This window comes from Heliangelus exortis, chromosome 30 (assembly GCF_036169615.1).
Source record: "Heliangelus exortis chromosome 30, bHelExo1.hap1, whole genome shotgun sequence".
Lineage (NCBI taxonomy): Eukaryota > Metazoa > Chordata > Aves > Apodiformes > Trochilidae > Heliangelus > Heliangelus exortis.
In genome coordinates, this window is record NC_092451.1 from 2,213,529 (window position 1) to 2,237,127 (window position 23,599).

General features: G+C 48.2%; 1 long non-coding RNA gene across 1 annotated transcript; it reads left to right on the plus strand.

Annotated features, from left to right (window-relative positions):
* Positions 1-51: 51 nt before the first annotated feature.
* On the plus strand, positions 52-21,009 carry LOC139788741 (uncharacterized). The gene is made up of 5 exons (XR_011722927.1): positions 52-294; positions 2,423-2,577; positions 9,882-9,941; positions 16,800-16,980; positions 20,940-21,009. It is a non-coding gene; the product is annotated as an uncharacterized lncRNA (long non-coding RNA).
* The last annotated feature ends 2,590 nt before the right edge of the window (positions 21,010-23,599 follow it).

Genomic DNA, 23,599 nt, shown 5'->3' on the forward strand with positions numbered 1-23,599 from the left:
TTTTTTTTTTTTTTTTTTTTTTGCCTTGCTTATTTTTTTCCAGTGCTGTTTTTAAATCAAGAGAGTGTGAAGATCTTGCTCTCAGCAATTCCTGGACACCCTGCACACTTAAAACTCATTTTCTGTTCTGCTGCTTCTCCCCAGCCCATCCACATGAAAGAATTGGCATCCTTGGAGGGGCAGCCCCATGGTTGGCATGGGGCAGCTCAGCTTTGTTGAAATCCATCCGAATGACCCCAGGATGTTGCCTGGAGTGTTTGCTGGAGCATTACCTGATTATTCCTGCACAAAGAGGTACTTGTGGCTTGCTGGTTAATTTTAAAACGACTGCTCTGGTGTTCAGCAGCTTGACTGGAGAGCAAGGCTTTGGGTGGGAGAGCACTGGGGATGGGGAGCAGAGGCAGTGGGGAAAACAAATACCAAGGCAGTGAGTCACTGGCTCTTTACTTGAAAGCTCCACACTCCCCTCTAGCAATATTTCTGCTCAAATCCAGACTTTAAATTACTACCTGTGTGAACTCGTGAATTACTCACTTGTCAGGTGTCCAGCCAAGTCATGCCAGGCTGCCTGCTTGGAGGTGGTTAACCCCCTCATCCCATGGAGCAGGACCCTGGGGAGATGCTTGGATACAAGGGAATTGCCCTGGAAAACCTTGGCTTTGGATGCTGATGGGGACTGGAGAGGTCTGGCTGGGTTGTAGCTCTGTACAGGAGGTGTCTTGGGAGGGACAGGGCAATAAATCACAGCTCAGGTGGGTGCTGGACTGGCAGAGCAGCACAGGAAGGTGTTTCTGCTTCCCTTGATTTTAGTGGGATCAGGATTGTCTCGTTTCCATTTGAATCAGAGCAACAGGAGGGGTTGTCTGAGTGTCAGAAGGAGCAGACATCCCCCAGGTTGTCCCAGAGATTCGGGTTCACTCCAAACCCGATGCCCTCAAACTCTCCCTGGGTTCAGAGTGAGACCTTGAGCTGAGAGGGGTAGGGACACCAAACTTTCCCTGCCTGTTAGATCTGGAGATCCGCAGGATCTGCTTTCCTTCCCCTCTCTGAAGGGTCTCGGCTCACCTCCCACCCTCGTCAAAAAAATGTCAGGAATCAGGCAGGGCTGACGGATCCTGGGGGTCGGGAGTGGAAGGATGGGGATGCAGGCGCTGGCACCGAGGTTCGGCTGATCCGAGCCCACTCAGACTTGTTTTGGCAGGGAGAGAACAGGAGAGGGCAGCAGGAATATTCCTGCTCATCCCAGGAGCCTTCCCAGGTTCTGAGTCTGACTCCCCCTGAGAGCTCAGAGGAAACAGAAAGATTTGAAGCCAGCCAAGTGCTCGCTGCCATTCACCCAGGAGCAGCATCCGTCCCCTCTCATGGACTTGAAACAGAAGAACTGAGATGATTTGGCTTCTTCCTGCTCAGTTCTTTTGTTTTAAAACTCTTCTGGGGCATTGAGGTTCAGCTTTGGAAAATCTCTGCTGGCCAAGGGAGCACCGGGTTCTGCCAGGGGGAGCTTGGGTTCAGGTGGAGCTTTTCCTGCTTTGGTTCCCTCCTGCCACTCGGATGTTTTGGGAGATGCTTTTGGAGAGCAGCAGTGCCCACAGGAGGGAGCCAAATACTTTGCTCTCAAGAAAGGAAAAAAAAAAAACCAAACCAAAAACCCACCTCACCTTTGTCTTCATCAGATGTTCTTGGAAGTGAGGAGGAGGAAAAGCTGATGGCAACCTGGAAATATTCCAGGGAAGCCTCATGGATCACCTGAGAGGGAACTCAGACTTAGCCAGGAGATAATTGGGAAGTATTTTGGGGGGGGAAGACATCACGTTGAGCCATGGCTCTAAACCATGGCACCCTCTTTTAGTGATGGAGATGAGAGAGGATGATCAGGCACTGGAATGGGCAGAGAGGGGGGAATTCTGCATTCCTGGAGGTTTTTAAGAAGAGATTGAATGTGGCACTGAGTGCCCTGGGCTGGGAACCACGGGGTTTAATGGATCAAGGGTTGGACTTGGTGCTCTCAGAGGTCCTTTCCAACCCAAATGATTCTGGGATTCTGTGACTCTGGGATTCTGTGATCTTCACAAGGAGAATTTTTTTTCTTTACTGAGACCCACTGGGAAGAAATGTCTGCTGCAAATTGTTGAAATGCTTTCTTCCATCTCCCTCTTTCTCCAATCCCTGGGTAGATCTGGAGAAAAAGCCCCTTTCCTGTTTGTAAAGAATTTTGTCCTGTTCCTTGCAATCCTCATCTCAGCCCCATCCACCGTGGCAGAGCCTGGGGAGAGGGCAGGGAACAGGGAAATTTAGGAGCAGGAGAAAAAACTCTGGAAATAAGCTGGCTCCTTGGTGGAGCAGCTGCAGGAGGGCTGCAGGGTAGCTCTGGGAACCTCTTCCCCTGCCTTGTTCTGATTTTTCTCTCTAAACTTTGGTGCAGCTCTGGTATGTGGCCTGTCACTGAGGGAGGAAAATAGAAAGGAAAAGAAAGTTTGTGACCCACTAAAAATAAACAAGTGTTTTTATGAATATGCTGGCAAATTTTCACAGAAGGCTGGGATTTCTTCATCTTTCCCTGCATTAGAGACACTGGGGGTAACTTTTCCATATTAAAAGGAATTCATTACTGGTGGGTTGGCTTTTTGTTGGCTTTTTGTTGGGTTTTTTTTTTTTTTTTTTTTTGCTATTTGCTAAATTCCGTGAGTTTTTGAGCTGTTTGCTGACATCTGACATTGTTTTGTGACTGCACGTGGAGATGAGGTAGTGCACACATTTATTTGCTTTTGCTTAGAGACAGAGTGACCCTTTCCCAGGTCGTGGAGGGCTGCAGCCTGGTTCCTTTTATCTGCATCCCAAAATGATGCCACCACCACCCAACACATCCCACCACTCCTCTGCTTCTCGTGCAAGGGGTGACCTCTGGCTGTTTGTGGTCACCAAGGCAGAGGTGGTTGGAGTTGGGGGCTGGAACTTTCCAAACCTGATTCTTCTTTTCCTAAGTCAGCTGGGGGGGCTAAGTGGAACATTGAGAACATCTCTAACCCCCCAGCTGCTTGGGTGCTGGAGTAGGAGCCAACTCAAAATGTTGTTTTTCCATAGAATCATAGGATGGGGGCTTGAAAGGGACCCCAAAGCTCATCCAGTTCCACCCCCCTGCCATGGGCAGGGACCCCTCCCACAGCCCAGGGTGCTCCAAGCCCCATCCAACCTGGGCTGAGACACTGCCAGGGATGGGGCAGCCACAGCTTCGTGGGGCAACCAGGGGCTCAGCACCCTCAAGTTAAAGAATTTCTTCCTAATGTCCCACCTGAAACTTCCTCTTGAAGTTTTGTTCCATCTCCCTTGTCCTCTCCCTACCCCCCCGTGCCCAAAGCCCTCCCCCAGCTTTCTTGGAGCCCCTTCAGATGTTGGAAGGTTGCTCTGAGCTCACCTGGGAGCCTCCTCTTCTCCAGGCTGAACAACCCCAACTTCTTCAACTTGGCTTCCCAGCCCTCTGAGCCTTTCAGTGGCTCAGCTTTGGACACATCCCAGGAGCTTTGTGTCCTTCTGGGGACTCCAGAACTGGACACAAAACTCCAGGGCTGGGTCTCCCAAGAGCAAAGTGGGAGCATCCCCCTCCTGGACCACTCTCTATGCTTCTTTTGATGCACTCAGGACCCAGTTGGGTCACATTGAGCTTCTCCACCACCAAGTCCTTCTCCTCAGGGCTGCCTGCAATCCTTTCTCCTCCCAACCTGTCTTCAGCTGTGATTTTTCCTCGAGTTTTCATGGGGTTTGTGCCCCTGGTGTGGAAAAGCTGATCCTGAGCTCCTGCTGACAGCACAGGGAACGTGGGGCAGCAGCAGGAGGCTGGGGAGAGAGAACCCAGGGGGTTCATAGCATGACTTGGGCAGTGCTAAAGGAAAGGTTTGAGAATGGCCAAAGTACCCCCCCCCACACACACAAAAAAAAAAAAAAAAAAAAGGCACAAGAACAAACGAGGGCTGAATATGCTGTGTATAATTCGGAACAGCTACGGGGCTGAAAAGAAAATAAATGTGTCATGAGCAGTGTTTTCTCATGTGTTAAAAGAATACATTCCTTTTCCCTGTGCTGTAGTTATGAATTTGTCAAGGTTCAGGTTTTTCCTCTTATTATTTCTCACTGGTAAAGGTCACTGGGCTTTAAAAACACAGCCCTGGGTCTCTCTTCTCATCCAGCTAAATGTATCCCAAGCTGAAATCCCTGGCAGAATAATGCCAGATGCATCCTCTCCCTCTACCCCAAGTTCTTGGGTGAGTGGCAGGATGGATTTTGGTGGCAACAGGGCCAAGGTGTCATGAAATCCACGTTGCCATCCACGGGGACTGATGGTGGCACGTGCAAGGAGCAGAAGTCTTCTCCTGGCTTTTTAGGGCTGAGATGGAGAAAGCTGGAAGGTGGTGGGAGGTGGCAGGGCTCTGGAACTGGGAACCATCCCACCTAAGGGACAGTCACCTCACCCAGGGGACAGTCACCTCACCCAAGAGACAGTCACCTCACCTAAGGAACAGTCACCTCACCCAAGGGACAGTCACCTCACCTAAAGGACAGTCACCTCACCCAAGAGACAGTCACCTCACCCAAGAAACAGTCACCTCACCCAAGAAACAGTCACCTCACCTAAGGGACAGTCACCTCACCCAAGGGACAGTCACCTCACCTAAGGAACAGTCACCTCACCTAAGGGACAGTCACCTCACCTAAGGGACAGTCACCTCACCCAAGGGACAGTCACCTCACCTAAAGGACAGTCACCTCACCCAGGGGACAGTCACCTCACCTAAGGGACAGTCACCTCACCTAAAGGACAGTCACCTCACCCAAGGAACAGTCACCTCACCTAAGGGACAGTCACCTCACCTAAGGAACAGTCACATCACCCAAGGAACAGTCACCTCACCTAAGGGACAGTCACCTCACCTAAGGAACAGTCACCTCACCCAAGGGACAGCCCTCCCTGATGGCAGCAGGTGGTTTCCCAGGAGATGCCAGGAATGAACAGAATGGTCCCAGTTCAGCCCAGTTCTTCCCCCCCTTCTGCCTTGCTGGAGTTGATGTCCCTTTGCTGGGACTGAGGAGGACTTCAGGTCCCATCCTTGCCCCAGATGTCACATCCTCTGCCTGCTTCTCCAGGCCATGCCAGGATTCTCCAGGGTTTGTGTTCCAGGCTGACACCAGCACCATCCCTTGGGTTTTTTTTAAGGGTCCCAAGGATTTTTAGGAAAATGGAGGAACCTGGGGACATCTCAGTGAAAGCCACACTTCCCAGCACGCTCAGGTCCCACTCTGTCCATGTTTTACTGGTTCTGTTTGCAACCCTGGTCTGGGGTGAGCTCCTTTTAGTAAATCTCTTGTGCCTTGAGGCCCAGAAGGGAGAGTGTGAAGAAGAAAAAAGACATGTTCAGACTTCTGGGTGCTTTGCTTGGACGTTTTCTTTCTGGGTCAGCATTTCTTTTGCTTTCAGGTAGCATCTCCCTGCTCAAAGCTCCTTCTCCAGACTGGTCCCAGTAAGGGCACAGGGACATCTTCCCCCATGTCCAGTCTGTTCCTCTGCTCCCTCTGGTCACATCCTTGCTCTGGTTTGATCTCAGCTTGCCCATGGGGCTGGAAGGGATGGGATATTCTCCAACACGGTCTGGATATTCCCTCTGGGATTCTGGCACCTTCCTCTGTTTGCTAAATGGAGGCTGGCTAATGAAATCTGTGCTGGATTATCTTGGTATTAATAAACTCTCTGACTCAGAGCCTCTAACTTTGAGTCTTTACCAGGACAACAGCTGAAGTGACAAACTTTAAAGGAAAGAGCTTGTGTAAGAGGAGGATTTGAGAAGCCTTTGGCCAAGCTTTTCCTTGGTTGGTCCAAATAACCATTTTGTAGCAGAAAGTTGGGTTCTTTCTGGCCTGTAGAAGGCTGGTGGTGCCCAGATCCCCAGCTCAAGGCAATGCAAGTGAAATCACCTCTCCAGCTCTGGAGTGGCTGAGTTCAGGCTCCATCAGAAATCTCCAGGTCCAGGAGTCTCCATCTTGTTATGATTTACATACCAGGGAAATACTTACAAACTTGGAGAGGGAATGTGTTTCATAGGAATGGGGTCATGTTTGTTATTTGAAGCCAGCTAAACTATGCTGTAATTCATTTGCTTTACTATTCTGGTTTTTGTTTGCCTTTTTTGGGTTTTTACCTTCCCCCCCCCAAAGAAAAAGCAAACACTGGCAGGGCTGTGGATGGAAATGAGAACGTCCTGTTCCCTGAAGGCACAAATATGACCAGGAATCATTTTATCCTTGTTCTGTAGAGCCATGGTCCCATAAAACCTGTAGGGTCACTGTAGCCACACCACCTTTGTGCTTAGTAGGAGGATTAGGGAGGTGTCTCCAGGTTTAATATAACTCTTTTACTGCAGTTCTGAAACAGAGGAATTTTTCATGGGCCAGAGCAAGAGAACAGGCTCAGTCCCCTCTGGGCTTTGGGATTTACCCAATATTCCTCCATGGCATTGACTGGGCCCAGGCTTGGATATGGGATGGTGTCATCTACCCAAAATTTGGGGGTATTGTACTGGTGTTGTACTCTGGGCTTCCTGGCCACTGCAGAGAGCCTGCAGAAGCTGCCTCCAGCCAGAGCTTCTTTTCTGCTTTGTCCCTACTCAGACACCCTTGAACTTCTCCCCTTGTGTGGAAATTGCTCCATAATTCAGCACAAATAGAAGATTGCTTTGGGACAGGCTGAGGGTAAAACCTTGTGCTTGTTCCTCTGAAGCTCCCTCATCCCCCTTTTAGCCAATGACTTTTTAGTCAATGACTTTTTAACCCCACAGTGAGAGCCCCTGGCCCAGCTTGTGAAGAAATGGCCAATTTTTCCTGTAACCTCCCCAGTGTAAGCAGTGGGGATGCTCAGGAATATCAAAACCAACTTTAGGTGGCTTCCAAAACGCCTCAAATAGCTCCAGAACTGGCCCTAAGCTGGGCACAGCTGGGGAAGAGCTGGAGGTCCCAGTTAGAGAGGGGAAGCAAGGGATGGGAGAGGAGCATCTCTGTTCCTGGGGTGCTCTTGGGAAGCTCAAGATGTTTGCAGGGACACAGGGGATGGAGGGACAAAAAAAAAAGCATCTGATTCCCCACCATAGACCAGAGAGGATTTGGCTTTCCCTCTCCCTCTGGGCACCCAAAGAAATGCTATAATTTTCTCTGCTCAGGCTAAAGAAATAAATCTCATTATATGTTCATCCACCATGGCAGCTCCTGACCTCCACCTGCTAGTAGAGGGGACTGAGAACTTCAAGGAATAAAAAAAAAACTTTTGCCTAAGGGTCTTGACCACCCAACCCAGTTAATTTAGAGTGAGAGGGACAAAGTTTGTCCATTCCCACTGGACCCTGAAGCACGGGGAAGATGATTTAGCCAAAAGCACTCAGAAAATTAGTGGCAGCAAAGAGATTCTGGTACATTTTTCCCCCTTCAAATGCTGCTTTCAGACTGGGGGAGCTCTTCAGAAGTTTCTCTTCTGCTTTATAATTTGTGATTGGGAGGGGATGAATATTGGAAAGTAAATGAGAAGAGGAAAGGGTCCTTCTGTCTAATTCTGTGTGATTTTTGTGCTTCCCTGTGGGTTTTGAGCACGTAGTTAAAACAAAAAGCCTTTTATACCAGAGGCCATAATGTAAGATATAAAGATGATCCAAAGCATAAAATAAGAGGATGGATTAAATGGAGAATAAAAAGGAAAATAAATGAAGAACTTTTGTGGTTAAGTGCTAGGGGCTTTGGAAAATAATGCTTAAATTAGAAGCATCTGCTTTAGAAAGTTACAACATAGGTATTGCAAAAAATGCATTCTTCCCAGAGGATGGGGATGAGTTAGGCTTCAAAATTATGAAATGAGCTGGAGAAGAGATCTAGCCTGCTGCACAGGAAAACAAAATTGAGATGTAGATCCAGTGTAGCTTAGGTAGGTAAATGTCAAACACAGGCCATGGAAGAAGAGTACTTGGGGGACTCCAGTGGGAAATGTGGCTACAACTCAGAGCAAACATGAAAGAATTGGAATGGTGACAGCCCCAGCATCAGGGTAGAAGGGAGCAATTCGTCAGGGAGCTGGGTTTGCAGAGCTCAGGTGTTAAGAGGCATCCCCAAATTCTGTGAGCTGAGAAGATGTCTGTGTGGGGTGGGAAGGGGGGCACCACTGAGTCTGGGCACTTCTGTGCTGGTTCCTTTGCTCTGCTGCTTGCAGTAAATCCCTGCATGGGGGATTAATGGGGCAAGAGAGAGAGTTTCTGGCTGATGGATCTGGGAAAGGGGCCCTCTTCCTACCTGTCAAAGAAATGGCCAAAATCATTATATCAAAATCCAGGAGAAATTCCATGCTAAAATCTGCAGCAATATCCCAGTTGGAGAATTAAGGGAAGAGAATTCAGAGCTGGAGTCTGGAGTTTAAAACCAGTGATCAGGAACCTCTGCATGGGGCTCTCTCATCCCTGTCCCCATGCAGAGGACAAGGGTGGATGCAGGAGCTCAGTTCTGTGCCTCTGTCCAGCACTTCCCTCCCTGCCTGGGTATTCCTGCTCTGCTTTCCAGGCTGCTGGAATACTTTTTGTTGTTAATCAGTCTGATCCTTCACTCCAAGACTTCAGCAAATCACTAATATATAACCTGGGGGGTGTAATCCATCACATAGTGGATGGAGCACTGGTTTCCAACTGGTTCCTTTACAAAAGAAACAACAGAGGAGGGACTCAAGAATAATTCCCAGCCTGGGGGAATCACCATCCCTGGAGGTGTTAAAAAAAAACCTATGGATGTGGCACTTTGGGAGTTGGTTTAGTTGATGTAGTGGGATTGATGGTCTTAGAGGTCCTTTCCAACCTTAATGATTCTGTCTCCTGTGCACAGTAAGGGGAAAAAAAAAGAACAGAGGAGACAGACACCCCGAAGGAAAAGGGTGAAAAGAGTGGGAAATGCTCCAAGGATGAGTATTTGGGGATGTCCTCAATCCCAGCAGCTTCATCACTTCCTTCTGCAGAGTTGGTGCCATGGAAAAGCAAAATACAGGGCACCCAAATTCCATGGTGAATCAGAATGAGGATTGAGGACCAGGAAGGATTCTTCAGAGCTGCTCTTGGGCTGATGGCTGATGGATGGCACTCAGGTCCAGGTACTGGAATAATTCCAAGTTTTCCATCAAGCAGATCAGGCCATGGTGTAGCTGCTAAGTGGCTGTCAGCTTTTGGAGTCCTAGAGGAAGAAAAAAGTTGGGAAATCACTGGGGTTCCAGGTCTGGGATGGCTTCAGGATTCACCCCTTCCAGGTCTGGGATAGCTTCAGGATTCACTCCACCCAGTACAAGTCCTAGGTATAGGTCTTGCTAATTTTATCCCTGTGGAATTCCTAGAAGCCAGACAAAATTGACTTTCACACAAGAATCCCAATTGTTTATGCAGCAGAGTACTCTGGTCAGTCAAAGAAACGTGTTTTTTATTAGATTTCCCTTGGAAAAAAAAGCAGCACTTTAAATTAGGGGAAAAAATGTTTAGTTTGGGCTTTTTTGGTGACATCTGGGGGGGTGGTGGTGAGCAGGGAATGCTAATGTAGGACCAAAGGGGTTTTTTGTTTGTTTGTTTTACACTTCAAAGGTTTCGAGTGCTCCAGAGTATCCTCAACTGGGAATCACAGAGGAATTCAGGTGGGAAGGGGTGTGCAGGTCTTTAGTCCCCCACTCTGCCAAAGAAGCTCCAAGGTTAGATGATGCTGAAGTTTATCCTTTGGATTTTCTTGGGTTTGGAGCTTTAACTTATGATGGAGTCACTTTGTTCAAGGCAAGGTGCTGATTTCTCTCTTTAAATCCAGATTAAATGATGGGCTATTTCTGCAGCTGTTTACAGCTGTGTCAAAAGGAAGGATAAGAGGGGATCATCAAGGATATGCCTGGCTCTATCAAGCAGGTAAACAGCATGCACTCCATTGCCAGCATAAAAAAAATAGGAGGAAAATGCATTTAAATTTTCTTACTCTGGGATAAATGAGCACAGGAAGCACTGGGGGAATCCAGAGCAGGAGAAAGGGAATTTCTGTGGATTTGCTTCCCTCATGGGAGCCAAATGAACTCGGTCTCTGTTGTCCTCCTGGTGTTAAGGACCTGGGTGGGAGGGAGGAAAGAGAGAAATGAAGTCAGGGCCCTCCAGTAGTAGTTTTAAAACCTAGGTAAAGAAAATGCTGTTTGCTTTAAATGTCTACCTTGGGCTGCTGGAACTTTACCCACATCTCCCACATTGTGGGAGAGTCAAAAAATGTCACTTTTCTGACACTAGAACTTGAGCAACTAAAGATCAATTAATTACCTGTGGATGTCTAATTGCTGGGGTCATAGGCAACTTTAATTTTCCACCAAGTTGTTATTTCTGTCTCTTTTTTTTTTTTTCCTTTCCCCCTTTTCTCCTTTAGCAATGACATTGGCATTCCTTTTAGCAAAATACCAAGGTTAAACTAAAAATAATTCTGCCCATCAGTTTTAGATTAGGCCTGGAGCAGGCAGAGATTTACTGTAAATGTGGATGTAATGATTGCTGCATTCACTGCCAGGAAACTGCTACAGCCAGACATTTGAAGAATTAAATTAATGTTTTTTAACATAATTGGGAGTTAGTTTTGATGGCCAAGTGGTAACTGCTATTAATATCTGTGAGAATCCACCTTCTCTTGTGAGAAATTACTTTTTTTAAACTGCCTGAAATTGGTGAGGTTGTTGTCTCTGGTTGGGTGAGTTAGTTACTGCAGGTTTGTGAACTTTGCTTTTTCCTCCTGAAAGCAGAGATTTGGTGTGTGGGGCTGGGCACAGGACACCTTGTCAGGGAGGGTTATTCCTCCCTCTTCCAAGATGCAGAGGATTTCAGGAAAGTGTCACAATAGCCACCCCCACCTTGTCAGAACCAGCTCTGATGAGGAGGATCAGGAGCCCCTTCGAAAGCCCAGGAGGGCCAGAGCCTGGGGACAAAAATCACTGTTAAATCCCTTTAGAAATTCTCAACATCCAAGCCATGGGATTCTTCCTGATCCCTGTGGCTCTGTTGGAATCTCTACTTTGCTTTCCCTGGCATTTGAAAGGGCTGAGAACACCAGTGCTGGGACTTTCTCCTTTTATCCATCGGCAGCGTTGGGGTCTTCTCCAGAGCTGTCACCTGAACCAAACTCCTTTGGGTGTCATGTCAGGGTGAAAAGTTCCATCTGGGCTCTTGACACTCTACTGAGATGCACTGCAGGCAGCCAGCCTGTACATCCCAACCATTTAACACCATGTTAACACTAAAAAAACACCAGCTCATCACATTAGCTGGAATTCAACAATATTCCCAGGAGATGCTGTATATGTTCTGCCCTCCAGACAGCCCCAGTGTTAATTTCCCTAAAACTAGCAGTGCACCCAGGGGACAAAACCAGCCACTGAACAGATGTTGACTCGTTAGGCTTGAATGGGATAAAGCAGCATTGAAGCTTGCAGTGGTTTGGCTCAATATCTTGAGTGAAAAGAGCTTTACACCACCCCAGGTTCTAAAGTTCTGCTCATTCCAAGCCATGGCTTCAGGTTTTAATTTAGGAGTTTAACTTGGGGCAGTGGTGCAGGGCCTTCCTTTCACCCCTCTGTCCATCAGCATGGGATGAGGTTCAACACGGCCAAGTGCTGGGTCCTGCACTTTGGCCACAACAACCCCATGGGGAGCTCCAGGCTGGGCACAGAGGGGCAGAAAGGGAGCTGGGAGTCTGGATTGCCAGGAAGCTGAAGAGGAGGCAGCAGTGTGCCCAGGTGGCCAAGAAGGCCAAGGGCATCCTGGGCTGGCTCAGGAACAGCGTGGCCAGCAGGTCCAGGGAAGGGATTCTGCCCCTGTGCTCAGCCCTGGGGAGGCCACAGCTTGAGTCCTGTGTCCAGTTCTGGGCCCCTCAGCTCAGGAAGGATATCGAGGTCCTAGAGCAGGTCCAAAGGAGGCAACCGGGCTGGTGAAAGGACTCGAACACAGATCCTATGAAGAGAGGCTGAGGGAGCTGGGGGTGTTCAGCCTGAAGAAGAGGCAGCTCAGGGGAGACCTCATCACTCTCTCCAACTCCCTGAAAGGAGGTTGGAGCCAGGGGGGGGTTGGGCTCTTTTCCCAGACAACTTTCAACAAGACAAGAGGGCATGGTCTTAAGTTGTGCCAGGGGAGGTTTAGGTTAGATATTAGAAAGAATTTCTTTCTGGAGAGGGTGCTCAGCCATTGGAATGGGCTGCTCAGGGAAGGGGTGGACTCTCCATCCCTGGAGATATTTCAAAAGAGCCTGGATGTGGCACTCAGTGCCATGGGCTGGGAACCACGGGGGGAGTGGAGCAAGGGTTGGACTTGATGAGCTCTGAGGTCCCTTCCAACCCAGCCCATTCTATGATTCCTAGATCCCTCTCAAGTGACCACCTTCTACTCCTGGCCTCAGGTGAGGTCAATAATTTAGCTGATAAGGGAGTGGCACCCAGCCCTGCCCAGGGTATAAAGGGCTGCCCTACCTTCTGCTCCTGGCCTCAGGTGAGGCCAATAATTTAGTTGATAAGGGAGTGGCACCCAGACCTTCCCAGAGGGATATAATGTGGGGTGAGGAGCACCAGCGACCTGGAGGGTGGCGAACAGGAGCAGGGCCTGGCAGTTAGCAAGGCAGGGTGAGCAGGAGGGGCACAGCCACCTCCCAGCTTTCTTGAGGGAGCAATGGTCTCCAGAAAAGGAAAACCTGGTGCTGTTAAGTCGCAAGGTGCGTCCACACAGATGGAACCCCTGAAGAGGGATGTAGCTGTTTAGGCCTCTGGCTGTGTAGAGTGTCTGAGCCCGGTGTCAGCACCAGAGGACGGTGTGAGGGGGGTCTGTGTGCCATGAGAGCAGGTGAAGGACTTGCTGTGCCTGGTGGCAGAGCTCGAGGAAGAGGTAGAGAGACTAAGAAGTATTAGGGATAGTGAAAGGGAAATTGACCGGTGGAGTCACACCCTTTCTAACCCAAAAGAAGCCCAGATGGAGACGGTGAAGCCCTGCCCCTCCTGCCATCAGGCAGTTGGAGCAAACCAGGTGGATGGGAGGGAATGGAAACAGGTCCCTCATCGGAGAGGCAAAAGAATCCCCTCCCAACCCCACCATCCCCCCAGGTGTCCTTGGAGAACAGAGATGAGGCCTCGGACTCAGGGAATCAGGCAGAGGACACGTAAGAGGAAAAACTGTCTGGAAGGTCTCCTGTTCACCCCTCGTCTACCAGGTGGGTAAAACTACAGCTACAAAGGAAAAAAAGAAGGGTGGTTGTAGTTGGTGACTCCCTTCTGAGGGGAACTGAGGGCCCTGTATGTCGACTGGACCCATCCCACAGGGAGCTCTGCTGCCTTCCTGGGGCCCGGGTGAGGGATTTCTGTAGGAGACTCCCCCAGCTAATTCAGCCCTCTGATTTTTATCCACTGCTGGTAGTCCAGGCTGGCAGTGATGACATTAATGGAAAAATTACTAAGACAATTAAAAAGGACTTCAAGGCACTGGGTCATTTTGTTGATGGGACCTTCAAAGGAGCAAACTGTCCAGCAGTTTAGGGACAAACTGCTTCCAGGAAGGTTGGAGTTATCTGGATGGTCTCTGAGTGCCCAGGAGTTTTTCCCAGGAAGATCTGAGGCTTCTCCTGGAAGGTTTCACAGCGTGAGGTGATGTGATGTATTTGAAAGCAGAGTTTGCTTCTCAGGAGCTGGAAGTTCTTCCTTTAGGGAAAGCTGGGTCAGAGCTACAGCTCCTGCTGTACCCCTGGGATGCTCGGGGGGCTCAGTGCTCACAGCAGGTTCTTGTCACCCAGAGCTTGGTGACACTGAATCCTGAGGCTCTGCTTACACAGAGCTCAAGGAATGCTCCAAATTGATCAGCCACTTTTAAAGACAAGGTGTGATCTCTCCAGCACTGTGTTTATGTGCAGAAATAACATCTTGAAGGGAGATGTTCTTGACATGGGATGTACGTCGTTACTTTTACTTTTTAATCTTCAGTTATTAATCTTTTGCAAACCACGTCCATAAAATATGGGGGAAATAATTTGCAGTCAAAACTGCCTCCTGTAATATGTCCTAAGACAGCACTGAAACACTCTGCTCTCAAACAGAGCTTTTAAAGAATTCCCCACTTCCTTTGGCTTTGAGGAAGGGAAGTTGTAAATTTGATCTTGGAGTTGTTCAGCTCTGGAACTTTTTAAACATTTACTTAAGGTTAAAAAAAAAAAGGTTTTGGTGTAGCATTACTGTGATTGCTTTTACATACACTTGCCTCTGTGTGATTTTTCCCTGTGAGTATGGAATGAGGAAAGGGGAAGATTCATCATAAAATTAATTTATATTTTTCTTTTCGAAGCGCTTCTCCTACAATAGGAGCAAAAAAGCTGACCTTAAAAAAAAAAATTAAATCCCCTAAAAAGTATCTGCCCAGGAAAATGCTTTCCATTAATTCAGGATTCAACATATGTTTTTTTCATTTACTGGCCCTAACAGCTGCCTTTATCTGTTAGCTAATTACCTAGTGACATTTACTTGAAACCCGAAAAAGAGCCCAGAGGGCTAAAAATAATCACAAATAAGTGAACTCACCACTTGTTTGAAATTAGCACTGAGCAGCAGAGGGATTCCTAAGGTGCAGGGATGCTAACAAGAGGAGCTGAAATCTCAGGAGGTTGTTTTTATCTCCTTACATTTCTGGGGTCATTTTTCCTCCTGGTGGTACCTTGGGCTCTGTTGCTGTGCATGGTCAGGGCTGTACTTGGGGATTGGTTTTCCAATGTCTGGAGGAGCTTCAGTCATTTAACACCCTTCATCCCTTGCTCAAATCTTTCTCTGCTTTAGGGAGGGAGGGGTTGGTGTCTTGGAGAACTAGAGATGTTTCTCCATGAGCTCTCCTTTGCTAAGTGAGTTTTGTCTTGTATTTACTGGGGTTAACCCAAAAGAGTGTGTGTGTTGGAAGAGCAGCACTAAATGCTGAAATGGATGTGTTGGCTTTGTCTCTTTGGGTCCTCCATTTAAAAAAAAAAATAAAAATCAGTGTTCTGATGAAGTGGTGGGACCTTTGTTTTGGCTGACTTCAGGGTGTGGAAGCAGTGACACAAAAGTGGCAGCTTCTTTAGAAGCAGAGATGCTCTCTGTAGCATCATTATGTTTCAGACCCTGTTCAGGATCCCAGCCAGATACTCAGAGCACATCAGGAACTTTCCTCCTCTGAGTAGCACAGTGAGTTTCTAGAGGATGCCCACTCTATGGGTGGTTTGTTTTTTCTTTTTACAGTGGCTGCAGAGCAGGAACTCAGTGGGCTTCATGAAAATGAATCAAGGCAGCAGCCCCCATGCCAGAGAGGTCAGGGGATGGCAGATGGCTACAAACAGACAGAAGAACACCAGGAAACAATTGTGCTTGGTCTGATGGGTGGGGGTCTCAGCCCCAGAGCTGGGAAGTTGGCTCCAGGAGGAGATTTACTTCCATGCTTCTGTGTTTGCAAGGTCAGAGCTTTCATAGAATCCTAGAATGGGCTGGGTTGGAAGGGACCTCAGAGCTCATCAAGTCCAACCCTTGCTCCACTCCCCCCGTGGTTCCCAGCCCATGGCACTGAGTGCCACATCCAGGCTCTTTGGAAATATCTCCAGGGATGGAGAATCCACCCCTTCCCTGGGCAGCCCATTCCAATGGCTGAGCACCCTCTCCAGAAAGAAATTCTTTCTCATGTCCAACCTAAACCTCCCCTGGCACAACTTGAGACCTCTTGTGCCCTCTTGTCTTGCTGAGAGTTGCCTGGGAAAAGAGCCCAACCCCCCCCTGGCTCCAACCTCCTTTCAGGGAGTTGGAGAGAGTGATGAGGTCTCCCCTGAGCCTCCTCTTCTCCAGCCTCAACACCCCCAGCTCCCTCAGCCCTTCCTCACAGGAATTCTGCTGGATCCCTTCCCAGGGATCCTCCTTGCTCTTCTCTGGACCTGCTCCAGCACCTCAATCTCCTTCCTGAGCTGAGGGGCCCAGAACTGGACACAGGACTCAAGCTGTGGCCTCCCCAGGGCTGAGCACAGGGGCAGAATCCCTTCCCTGGACCTGCTGGCCACGCTGTTCCTGAGCCAGCCCAGGATGCCATTGGCCTTCTTGGCCACCTGGGCACACTGCTGCCTCCTCTTCAGCTTCCTGGCAATCCAGACTCCCAGCTCCCTTTCTGCCCCTCTGTGCCCAGCCTGGAGCTCCCCATGGGGTTCTTGTGTTGAACCTCATCCCCTTGGGATCAGCCCAACTCTCCAGTCTCTCCAGGTCCCTCTGCAGAGCCCTCCTGCCTTCCAGCTGATCCACACTCCCCCCAGCTCAGTGTCCTCTGCAAATTTGCTGCTGATGGACTCCCACCAGCCCTGCAAAGCCAGCTCCACTTGAGAGAGGAGCCCTGGTCTGGTTCCTGCCTCTCTGATGAACACTGTCAGCAAAGTTTTAATCAGCAAACACTCTCATTTAGGAGCAACAGAGATGGGGAGAAGGCTGCTCTGCTGGGGCAAGGCTTGTTCTGGCAGGGAGGATGGGATGGAGTTGCTGTCTGAGTTGTGAACTGAACCCAGGAGATGAGGAATGACTGAGGCAGAATAAATATGAATGGCCCTGGACCTTGTCTGAATGTCACCAGACTCAGTGGTGCTGAGATCCCCCTTCCAGATTTATATCTGGATGCAAGGGGCACATCTAGAAATAGAGCTGAGGGAGGAAATAGCTTTTTCCCCTTCAGTGAAACTTTGGAGGATTTCAGAGGTTTTTTTCTGTTTCGCAACAGGATGAAACTGAGATCCCTTGAAGTGTTTCATGGAAAATCCTGAGAGAGCTTCCAACAGGGAAAAAATAGCTCAGGGATGATGATCACCTGACCCTCATTCTGATCACCCCAGATCACCTGGGATGCAGAAAACCCTCTTTTTGTCTGCGTGGAGCTTGAACCTGCAGTGCTTGCACTGGGGGTGAGTATTCCAACTCCTCACTCGTAGAACCCATCCGTTTTCCTCTTGCAGGGAATCTCCTTCATCTGTAGCAGCTGAGCAATGTCCTTAGTGTGGTGTCACTTGTCAGCTGCTGATCCCTGCAGGGTTCACCATGCCTGTGAAATTTCTGCCCTAATATGAGAGATGATCCAATGCCAGGCTGAAGCATCCACCCTGAAGCAGAGTTAGAGGTGAATTTGCTGTTACTTGGAGGTATTTCTCCTGCAAACACCTTTAAAGAGTCTCAGACAGGACCCAGGAGGGTACTTTAGGTCACCTTGGTCATTTTCTGTGTGGTTTTGTGGTTTCCAGCAGGGATGGTGTGTGAGTGCTTCAGGTGCACATGTGGTTTCCTGAGGGGAGGAAAATCTCAGAGTGAATTTTTTTAGTCCTATAGGAACCATTACTTCCTAACTGCTTAAAAAAACCAAGCAGGGACTGAAGGTTAAGTTCCTTAAAATGAAGCTGTCAGATGAATTGATATTTTTGATTGGCCCAGTTGAGGATTCAAGGGGTTTCCCTCCTTTCTCAGAACTTTTTTTGGGGGGTTCCAAAAGGCAACATTCCCTTCAGAGATAGAACCAAGGGGAGAGTCCAATTTGTGTTATTTCCTTTTATAGGACATCCCTAATTTTATAGTTTGCTCTGAAAAAACAATATGCTTTTTGACTTGCTCCACATGGCAGCTAATGAGCTGTAGGCATGCAATCCAAGCAGGCCTGAATATGAAAACCAGACACCCCAGTGGAAAACATTCAGGGTTTCAAGCCTGCAGAACCTATTTACTCCTTTGAAAGTTATATTTCTGCTGCTTCTGTCCTTCATCTCCCCCTTCTGCAAATGAAGGGCAGAGAGGGGCTGTGGGTGGCCCTGGATGTGAGGAGTTTCACTTGGTTTTAGTCATTTGGGATTCCTCTACAAGGGTAAAAATTCTCTCCATAAAGCACAGTCTGACCTAGTGGTAGTTAATGAATGAGTGCTGGGCCATTTTCCTGACTGGCTTTGGTTTTAATCCTTGTTCAGTTTCTGAGTCTGGTCTGAAACCTCAAGGTCTCTCTGCCTTTTTCCCCTTGCCTAATAATTAGAGATGAGGAGTGGCTGGAGAGCAGCCAGGCAGAAAGGGAGCTGGGAGTCTGGATTGCCAGGAAGCTGAAGAGGAGGCAGCAGTGTGCCCAGGTGGCCAAGAAGGCCAATGGCATCCTGGGCTGTGTCAGGAACAGCGTGGCCAGCAGGTCCAGGGAGGTGATTCTTCCCCTGTACTCAGCGCTGGTGAGGCCACAGCTTGAGTCCTGTGTTCAGTTCTGGGCCCCTCAGTTTAAGAAGGATGTAGAGGTCCTGGAACAGGTCCAAAGGAGGGCAACCAGGCTGGTGAAGGGACTCGAGCACAGGCCCTATGAGGAGAGGCTGAGAGAGCTGGGGCTGTTCAGCCTGAAGAAGAGGAGGCTCAGGGGAGACCTCATTGCTGTCTACAACTACCTGAAAGGAGGCTGTAGCGAGGTGGGAGCTGGACTCTTTTCACAGACGACCTTCAACAAGACAAGAGGACACAGTCTTAAGTTGTGCCAGGGGAGGTTTAGGTTAGATATTAGAAAGAATTTCTTCACGGAGAGGGTGCTCAGCCATTGGAATGGGCTGCCCGGTGAGGTGGTAGATTCTCCGTCCCTGGAGACATTTAAAAAAAGACTGGATGTGGCACTCAGTGCCATGGTCTAGCAACTGCTCCGGTGGGTCAAGGGTTGGACTAGATGATCTCTGAGGTCCCTTCCAACCCGGCTAATTCTATGATTCTATGATTCTATGAGGAGCAGCCAAGTTAGCAGGAAAGCACTGGTTGGATTCCTGTCCTTGATGCAGAATCAGGAGGAGAAGGGAGAAGAACAACATCTTGTTGTCTGTGGTGATGAACATCTGAGCTTGTCTGCTGCTTCACCAGGGCTTTGGAAAAGTTCTGGTTTGAAGCTGAACCTCCAAGGCAGATAAATGATTTTCCTGCAGCACCAGGACATCCTCTCCTCTCTCCCTGAACACCTCATTGCAGGATTGAATTCAGTCCACTGAGAATTTTCATCCTGCCTGCACAGAACCAGTTGTTAGCTCCCTGTTGCATTACAGAGCCAAGAATTACTCAGGTAAATTAATGGAGATAGAAGGAATTACCTGAATTCTGCCAAACCTCTTTTGTGTTCTTGCCTCTGAACACAGGAGAAGAAAATGAGTGTCCAGCTTAGAGACTCGAGATGCCCCAGCACTTTGAAAAGCCCAGTTAGTGTAAAGGAGCCCCAGGCATGTGTCTTCCAGAGCAGATCAGCCAGTTCTAGGTCACTTTAGCCCATGTCCTTCATTAATTACTCTTTGTGGATCAGATTTTCATTTGCCCATTTATTTCTCTGTGGCTTATGGGAATGGTTGGCATCTCGAGCCTCTTTCAGCCTCTGGCTCTCTCCCTTCACCAATCCAGATGTTTTTTTTTTACCATAGGCATTTCATAAAAGCCCAGACCAACTAAATCCCCAGTCCTAGCCCTTCACCTCTCTTGGAATTAAATATTCCCAGAGTGTTATTAAGGCAAATGCACGTTTTCTCTTAACCAGCAGCAGCCCTGAAGGGCAGATTCACACAGATCCCATTGCAGGCCTTGCACATCCCAGTGTTTGAGAATCCCAGTCCCAACCCAGCCTGAAGATCACATCCCCTGTCCCCTGCTGGGACTCTGCATCCCACAGCTGATGGCAGCCAGAAAACCACTGAGCTGGGGGCTGGGCCAGGCTGGATCTACAGCCCAGAAAATAAACAAGATCATCTCTGCATCCCCTTCCCACCACCAGAAACCACCACTTACAAATGAGATGATTTGTAGCTACACCAGGGGAACTTTTATACAAGCATTTCCCTGGCAGATTCATTTGAAATTCCAAGTGGGTTTATAATGGGAAAAAATTCCCCAAGAGCTCTTAGATTGCTCTGCTGTTGTTGTTTATAATCAAGCTCAACACCAACGTCATCTTGTCATATTTTGCCCACTTATCTTGCCACACAATTATTCATCCCAGAAGTGGGGCTGGAAGGAAAAGAGGCTTCTGTGACTGTTATGTTTTGTAACCTCTTTTTTTTTCAGAACCAAACCCTAGGGGTTTAACTCACCTCCTTGCCACCAGGACCTTTGGGAATGCTCACAGGTTCTGGGTGTGCAATTCAAATAGCCTGGGAGCTGTTCTAATTAGGCTCCTGGGGAATTAATAGCATGGAGCTATGCCAGGCTTCCTCTCTCCAGCCAAACTGGGAAGGGACCAGTTTGCTCTCTGTCTTTTTCCCAGCTCTGAATTGTTTTGCACCAGCTGAGGTTAGAGAGGGAAGAGATGTCACCATCAGCCTGGACCTGAGGGGTTTAGCAGTAGGGACAAGGCTGGGAGGTTTGAACAGTCCTTTTAAAGGTGGCTTAGAAGTCCCAGAAATGAAGTAGGAGATTGAGGCAACTCCAGGGTTGGAGTTGGTGGGGGCAGCCCCTTGGCCAGAGTCCTCTGTGCATCCAAAGAGGAAGGGGAATGGTTCAGCCCAACAGCAAGGTCAAGGGGTGAGACTTTTAAGTTAGAAAACTGAGTCTGATCCCTCCCTGGGATGCTCTGTTGGCTGCAAAGTTGAGAGTCTGATCCCTCCCTGGGATGCTCTGTTGGCTGCAAAGCTGAGAGTCTGATCCCTCCATGGGTTGCTCTGCTGGCTGCAATGCAGCCTGAACCCCAGTTTTGTTTTCCAAGGATTTACCCACCAGTCACTGAGGACAGAAGGGCTTTTGATGCTCATTTCTGAGCTCCAGGATGTGGTAGGAACCTGAAGGGAGGCAGGACACCTTGCACCACAAACTTGGGATGTGATAATGTTGAATCAAGTCCTCAGTCTTCACTTCTTTTTTTTTTTTTTTTTTTGTTCTGTGTCTCATCTAGGACAAAGGACCAAGGTGCTAATGAGTGTCAGTGGAAGAAAAGAGCTTAAATGCCCACTTAACCCCAAAAAATGAGTTGAGATATCCCAAAAAAATTTAAGAAAAGCCAGCTGCTGGAAAGTTCAGCTTTGAAGTCAGTGTATGTAAACAGACACCTCTGCATAATTATTTACCACCAGGAATTTCCATGTGACAAAACACCAAGCTCCTCAGACCACATTTCTTCCACTTCATTGCTGCTCATGAACAGCTCCTGGAGCTCCTAATTAAAAGCAAAAGCTCTCTCTCAGATGGCAGGATGTGAGGATTAGATGAGGAGGAAGTGGTACAGGTGTAACAGGGGAGGAAGGAGCAGTGAGGTTGTGCATCACTTGCAGGTCAGTCCCACAAAGTTCTTCCCATTGAGAACTTCTTGCAGCTGCACTTAGGGACACAGACAGCCTCCCAGCTTTGGCCTGTTGGCTACCATCACCTAGAAAAGGCCACCATCACCTAGAAAAGGCCACCATCACCTAGAAAAGGCCACCATCACCTAGAAAAGGCCACCATCACCTAGAAAAGGCCACCATCACCTAGAAAAGGCCACCATCACCTAGAAAAGGCTACCATCACCTAGAAAAGGCTACCATCACCTAAAAAAGGCTGCCATTTGGGTCAGCTGGCTGTCCTTGAGGGTTCCAGGAGAGGAATTAATCTGTGTTCTTTGATACATCCCCTTGAGGGACTCTTCCCAGAACTCAAGGGGGTTTGTGTTGCCTCTGAAAACGGAATAACCTCTATTTTACTGTGCTCTGAGGGTCATTTCTGTGGGATTTGTTGCTTTCTGCAGCTTACACCTCTGTAGTCTCCCACCCAAGCAAGCAGTCAGTGTTTCTTGCTCTGGGAAACTGTGGTTCTGCAGTTTTTAGACACCTGGCACTTATCAACAGCAGCATTTGGCTCTCTGGAGCAGGTTTGAATGATTTGGGTATAAATCCAACCTTAAATGACACCAACCATCCACCCTGGGGTAAAAAAGAGGAGCAGGGCTTTATCTGTGTTATCAGTGTGATGGCTCCAGTGACACAGAACAGCCACGATGGGGTTGGAGCATCAGTGCTGGGCAAGGCAGGAGGCAGGGAAGGGTAATGAAGGGAATCTGGAAGAAATTCTCCCCCTAGGAACTGCTGATGTGGTGGTGACTTGTGCCAGCTGAAAAGCTGAGCCACTTAAGCTCCTCTAAGATTTTGGGTTTATTGAGTTAAAAACTACTCAAGCTCTCTTTTCACCTCCAGCTGATAAGGCAGTGGCTGCTGTGATAAATCATCCTGGCTTGGAGAGCTTTTTTTGCAATAAATAGAGGAGCTTTTCAAGTCTGGAATTACATGTGGCAGGGCAGAAATCTTGCCTTTAGCTTGACTTGAATTGTGGTGTCCTGGGGGATGCTTCAAGGGGCTTGGGAGGCACAAAACATACAGGGCACTAAGGTGAAAACTGGGTCTCTCTTCTTGTTGGCACCTTGTGTTTCAGCTTTAAATGTGTTGGGATTAATCCTGATCCTCCCTAGATCCATGGGAGTGATCCTGGTTAAGTCAGTCCTGTTTCTGATTAGGATAAGCAAGAGAAAAGCAAAGAAATTCAGAAATAACTTGAGCTCGTGCAATCCAGAACCATATAATACAGATATTATTATAATATATATATTATATATTCTATAATCCTTTCAGTGTGCTAGTTTCACCAATTCTACAAATTCTATCACTCTTCTTAAACCAGGAGACAGGAGGCTGAGTGCTGGTGACCTGCAGGGCTCTGGTTATTCCTCTTTCTTTTACAGCTTTCCTGAGGGGTGCCACAATTCAGGGAAAGAAAGACCTAAATTTCACTTCTCACCTCCCAAAATCATTTCCCAGACTGCAAAGGAGAACTGAAGGAACTCCCTGAAGAACTTTAGCTTTCTTCCCCAGCCTTTCCAAGGGTTTGTTTCCTTGGAAGGGAAGGCTGCATCCCAGTGGATGCATTGGTGATTTTTTTTTTTTTCTGCCTCTGTGCTCTTCAAGGCTAAAGAGGCAGATCTGATGCCTGAGTGAGCAAATTCTCATGGAACTTGTCCCATCCAGAGGGATGAGTTAATTTTCTTCTTTCCAAGGCTACTTCATGCATCATATGACAAGACACATCTGTTCAGTGACTAATAAAAAGGGAATATCCCATGTGTGGAAGAGCCACAAGCCTCACACTCAACCTTTCTGAACCTTTTTTTTGGTTTTTTTTTTGAGGGCTGGTTATGCAATAAATAAATGGGGACAAATTCATCCCAGGGAAGAACTTTTAGTCAGCTTTGAAAGCAGCAATTTGCCTTGGAAAAATAGCCAGGCTCAAACTCATACTGAGTGCAGGGTTATTGCTGACAATCCTGGAGACAGGAATTCTCTCTGCATCCAGAGCCAGCTCCTGTAAGTCCTCTCTTCATAGTTTTAACTCATCCATATGGAAAACCCTCAGCAGAGGGGGTGGAGGGAAGGGTTTATAAGATTTAAATGCCTGGAGGCTGGGCTTTCAGGGAACAGGCATCCCAACTGCAAGGACACAGCACCCTTTTGGCTCCATAAAAAAAAAAAAAAAAAAAAAAAAAAAAAAAAAAAAAAAAAAAAAAAAAAAAAAAGAGGAGGAAAGATGGCA